General features: G+C 34.5%; 1 non-coding gene across 1 annotated transcript; it reads left to right on the forward strand.

Moving 5' to 3' along the window:
- The first annotated feature begins 2,033 nt into the window (after positions 1-2,033).
- Positions 2,034-2,167, forward strand: LOC112209667 (small nucleolar RNA SNORA33). The gene has a single exon (XR_002944490.1). It is a non-coding gene; the product is annotated as a small nucleolar RNA SNORA33 (small nucleolar RNA).
- Positions 2,168-6,015: the final 3,848 nt, after the last annotated feature.

Here is a 6,015-nt window from a genome sequence, read left to right on the forward strand (position 1 = left end):
ATTGCTTGTTTTTGTCAGGTTTGTCAAAGATCAGATGGTTGTAGATGTGTAGTGTTATTTCTGAGGCCTCTGTTCTGTGCCATTTTTCTATATATCTGTTTTGGTACCAGTACCATGCTGTTTTGGTTACTGTAGCCTTGTAGTGTAGTTTGAAGTCAGGTAACATGATCCCTCTAGCTTTGTTCTTTTTGCTTAGGATTGTCTTGGCTATATGGGCTCTTTTTTGGTTCCATATGAAATTTAAAGTAGGTTTTTTCTAATTCTGTGAAGAAAGTCAATGGTAGCTTGATGGGATAGCAATGAATCTATAAGTTACTTTGGGCAGTATGACAATTTTCATGATATTGATTCTTCCTATTTATGGGCATGGAATGTTTTTCAGTTTGTTTGTGTCCTCTCTTATTTCCTTGAGGAGTGGATTGTAGTTCTCCTTGAAGAGGTCCTTCACATCCCTTGTAAGTGTATTCCTAGGTATTTTATTCTCTTTGTAGCAATTGTGAATGGGAAATCACTCATGATTTGGCTCTCTGTCTGTTATTGGTGTATAGGAATGCTTGTGAGTTTTACACATTGATTTTGTATCCTGAGACTTTGCTGAAGTTGCTTATCAGCTTAAGGAGATTTTGGGCTGAAATGATGGGTTTTTTTAAATATACAATCATGTAATCTTCAAACAGAGACAATTTGACTTCCTCTCTTCCTATTTGTATAGCTTTATTTCTTTCTCTTGCCTGATTGCCCTGGCCAGAACTTCCAATACTATGTTGAATAGGAGCAGTGAGAGAGGGCATCCTTGTGCCAGTTTTCAAAGGGAATGCTTCCAGCTTTTGCCCATTCAGTATGATTTTGGCTGTGGGTTTATCATAAATAGCTCTTATTATTTTGAGATATGTTCCATCAATACCTAGTTTATTGAGAATTTTTAGCATGAATGTGGTGTTGAATTTTATCAAAGGCCTTTTCTGCATCTATTGAGATAATCATGTGGTTTTTGTCATTGGTTCTGTTTATGTGATGGATTCCGTTTATTGATTTGCATATATTGAACCAGGCTTGCATCCCGGGGGTGAAGCCGACTTGACTGTGGTGGATAAGCTTTTTGATCTGCTGCTGGATTCGGTTTGCCAGTATTTTATTGAAGATTTTCATCAGGGATGTCAACCTGAACTTTTTTGTGTGTGTCTCTGCCAAGTTTTGGTATCAGGATGATGCTGGCCTCATAAAATGAGGTAGGGAAGAGTGCCCCTTTTTTTCTATTGTTTGGCATTTCAAACTTTAATTGTCCAAAACAGAATTTTGATCATTAGTCTCTTCAAACGTTTATCTCCCATTGTTTGCACCTTAGTGAAGTGCACATGCCATAGTCAAAGACAAATATTTGGGATCATCCTTGGTTCCTCCTGATGTATTAGCATGGCTTGTTAAATATCAACTTGAGATCAGTTCTACTTGTGTTCATCTAAACTATAATCTAAATGCTCATTATTTTCTACCTGAACTGATTTAACATCCTTATAATTAATCTTTTTTGTGTGGGGAAGGGGACTGCCCTATAGGACTATTTTATATCCAAAAGATAGTCTCATGTTTTTTAAAAGTAAAATTTGGTGATCTACTACTCTATTCTCTGTCACACCTTTACTCCTAACATCGGCACACACTATTCAGTGGCTTAACATTACTCTGAAAATATAACTAAGTTCCTGGCCCCACTCTATAAATCTCCCTGTGATCTAGCTCTTCCCTGCCTCTCCAGTCCTGAATCTACAAGGAAAAAAAATCTCAAAAATACTGTTATAGATTCATCCCTAGAAACACCAGACATTCAGATAACTCATTTCTTCCACATACCCACTAATCTAATCAAGCTCTGAATATATTCTAGTCTATCTACTTCTCACACTTCTTCTCAATTCCAGAAAATCTTCTACAATGTCATGTGTAATTTAAAGACCATGAGCAGCAAAATATCCTATTTTTTTCAACCTCTTCTCTCAAAGCTTTCCTTAATTCATTGTACTATAAAATAAAACAAGCTAGCCAATGAATCTGCTTACCTAAACATGTTTCTGCAGAAATTTTTATTTTAAAAAGCTAGTAATAGCAAAGCCATTTATGAGCCTTAAGTTTACTGAAGTTGTTAAGATCCCTGAAAATGGCTATAACAAATTAAAAACATAATTATAATAAAAATTAAAAGCCTGGCTTCTCCCTGAGGACAGTGTTTTCCCTGCAGCCCTCTAGGGTAGTATAAGGTATTGTGGTGATTGTTAGGCTGGGAGGTGTAGTAGAAATGCTTTTGTTCCTCTTTGCCATTTTTATAAAATTCTACAATTTGTCTCCTAAAAATATAGCTTTGAATCTCATTTCCATGGATTATATCACCTACTACTCTTCATTTGCTTTTATCATCTTCAGATCCCAGGTATTCAACCGCATGTTTTCCAAGGCATCTGTTCCCAGCTCCATATCACTCTTTCCACACTACTTCAGTCTTAATTCTGGTGATTTCAGTATACATGTACATAATCATACATAACTCTCAGGCCCTTTGTTTCCTTAATTTACCTTCCAATGATCTTCCCCTGCATTCTGCCTTACCTACACACTCACATGATATTGCCCCGGGACTTATTATTAACAATAAATGTAACCCTGAACGATTACATTGCCTGCATTTCACTTTTTGGTCATCATTACTGTCTATCCTTTCAACTCACTTTCTCTATTACTCCACTCCTCCAAACTAGGAATTCTACTAATTTTTTTCCTGTCACTGAGATATTTGATATCTTCCCCCTGCTCCTAAACAAGTCTAAATATTATGGTCAATTATTATAATCTTTTTTGAACACATATACTCTCCGGCTTGTCTCTAGCTTTGTTGTAGTCACCTAATAAAATCAAAACCTGTTTAATCCAACTTTATAACTTCTCTGCACTTGAAACTTGTACAACATAAAATGAACGGAGAAAAATGCTCAACTAATTGATTACTTCATTATAAATTAATAATTATAGACCTAAATTGGGCCTTAGTGTTTCCTGCCAGTTGCGTCACAATTCCCTACATGCATTTACTTTTATGCCATTTAAGACGACAGTTTCACAGCTTCTTAGCTCTCCTCAAACCTTCAACATCACCCATTTCATTTTCATTCCCAGATAAATTCTACTTCATGAAAAATTATTAAAGTACAAGTATACCGCAGAGACATTGCAGGTTCAGTTCTAGGCCATATTCTAATAACGAAAATCACATGACATTTTTGGTTTCCCAGTGCATATAAAAGTTATGTTTACAGTATATTGCAGTCTATTAAGTATGTAAAGCATTATGTATTAAAATGATATATATATCTTAATGTAGAATAATTTATAGCTAAAAATGTTAATGATCATCTGAACCTTGAGCAAGTTGTAAGGTGTTTGCTGGTGGAAGGTCTTGCCTGGATGTTGATAGCTCCTGACTGATCAATGTGGTGGTTGTTGAAGGTTGGTGTGGCTGGGAAAATTTCTTAAAATAAAACAACAGTGAGGTTTGCTGCATCTATTTGTTGACTCTTCTTTTCACAAAATACTTTTCTGTAGTGTGTTATGTTATTTGACAGCATTTTACCCACATCAGAACTTCTTTCAAAATTGGAGTTTAACCTCTCAACCCTGCCACTGCTTTATCAACTAAGATTATATAATATTCTAAATCCTTTGTTGTTGTTTCAACAATGATCACACCATCTTCACCAGTGATAGATTCCATTTCAAGAAACTATTTTCTTTGTTCATCCATAAGAAACAATTTCTTACTCATTCAACTTTTATCATGAAGTTGCAGCAATTCAGTCCCAGGCTCCACTTCTACTTCTAGTTCTGTTGCTATTTCCAACATATCTACCATTACTTTATTTATTTTAATTGTTAGTTTTTATGGGTACATAGTAGGTGTACATGTTTACAGGGTACATGAAATATTTTCATACCGGCATTCAATATGTAATAATCACATCAGGATAAATGAGGTATCCATCACTTCAAGCATATGTCCTTTCTTTCTGTTACAAACAATCCAGTTATATCCTTTTAGTTATTTTAAAATATACAATACAATATTCTTGACTATAGTCACCCTGTTATGCTATCAAATGCTAGATCTAATTCATTCTATCTAACTATATTTTTGTACCCATTAGCCATCCCCACTTCCCACACCCAACTATCCTTCCCAGCCTCTGGTAACCTAATTCTAAATCCTTTGTTTTCATTTCAACAATGTTCATACCATCTTCACCAGGGGTAGGTTCTATCTCAGTAAACCATTTTCTTTGTTCCTCCATTAGAAACAATTGTGTAGATATACTACATTTTCTTTATACATTTATCTGCTGAAGACAACTTAGGTTGATTCCAAATCTTGGCTATTGTGAATAGTGTTCAAATAAACCTGGGAGTGCAGATGTATCTTCAATATACTGATTTCTTTTCTTTGGGTACATACCAAGCAGTGAAATTGCTAGATCATACGGTACTTTCATTTTTATAATTTTGAGAAACCTCCATATTGTTCTCCATAGTAGCTGTATTAATACACATTCCCACCAACAGTGTACAAGTGTTCCCTTTTCTCTACATCCTTGCAAGCATTTGTTATTATCTGTCTTTTGGATGAAAGCCATTTTAACTGGGATGATATGATATTTCATTATAGCTTTGATTTGCATTTTCTGATAAACGATGGTGTTGAGCACTTTTTCATATACCTGGTTGCCATTTATATGTCTTCTTTTGAGAAATGTCTATTCAGACCTGTTGCCCATTTTTAAATCAGATTATTAGATTTTTTTCCAATAGAGTTGATTGAGGTTCTTATACATTCTGGTTATTAATCCTTTGTCAGATATATAGTTTGCAAATATTTTCACCAAGTCTGTGTGTTGTCTCTTCACTTTGTTGGTTGTTTTCTTTCCTGTGCAGAAGCTTTTTAACTTGATATAATTCCATTTGTCCATGTGTTTGCTTTGGCTGCCTGTGCTTTTGGGGTATCACTCCAGAAATCTTTGCCCAGACCAATGTCCTGGAATTTTTTCCTAATGTTTTCTCTTAGCAGTTTCGTAGTTTGAGGTCTTAGACTTAAGTCTTTAATCCACTCTGATTTTATTTTTGTGTATGGTTAAAGATAGGGGTCTAGTTTTATTCTTCTGCATACAGACATCCAGTTTTCCCAGCACCATTTATTGAAGAGACTGTTCTTTCCCCAATGTATGTTCTTGGAACCCTTATATAAAATGAGTTCACTGTCAATTTGTAGACTGATTTCTGGGTTCTCTTTTCTGTTCCATTGGTTTATGCATTTATTTCTATGACAGTACCATGCTGTTTTGGTTACTATATAGGTATAGCTCTGTAGTATGATTTGAAGTCAGGTAATGCGATTCCTTCCCATTTGTTGTTGTTCTTGTTTTTCTCAGGCTTTGGCTATTTTGGGTGTTTTCTGTGTCCATATAAGTTTTAGGATTATTTTCTATCTTTCCGTAAAGAATGTCCATGGTAGTTTTATACAGATTGCATTGAATCTGTAGGCTGCTTTGGGTAGTATGGGCATTTTAATAATATTGGTTCTTCCAATCCACAAACATGGAATATATTTCCATTTTTGTGTGTGTCCTCTTTAATTACTTTTATCAATGTTTTATAGCTTTCATTATAGAGATCTTTTACTTCTTTGGTTAAGTTTATTCATATATATTTTATTTTATTTATAGCTATTATAAATGGGGTTACATTCGTAATTTATTTTTCAGATTGTTCACTGTTAGCTTATAGAAATGCTGCTAATTTTTGTATGTTGATTTTCTATCCTACAACTTTACTGAATTTGTTTATCAGATCTAACAGATGTTTTTGGATCCAGTCTTCAGGTTTTTTCAAATAAAATATTATATCATCTGAAAAGAAGGATACTTTGTTTTCTTTCTTGCAATTGGGATGCCCTTTATATGTTTATCTTGTTGCTCTAGC

The sequence above is a fragment of the Pan troglodytes genome, chromosome 5 (genome assembly GCF_028858775.2).
Source record: "Pan troglodytes isolate AG18354 chromosome 5, NHGRI_mPanTro3-v2.0_pri, whole genome shotgun sequence".
Lineage (NCBI taxonomy): Eukaryota > Metazoa > Chordata > Mammalia > Primates > Hominidae > Pan > Pan troglodytes.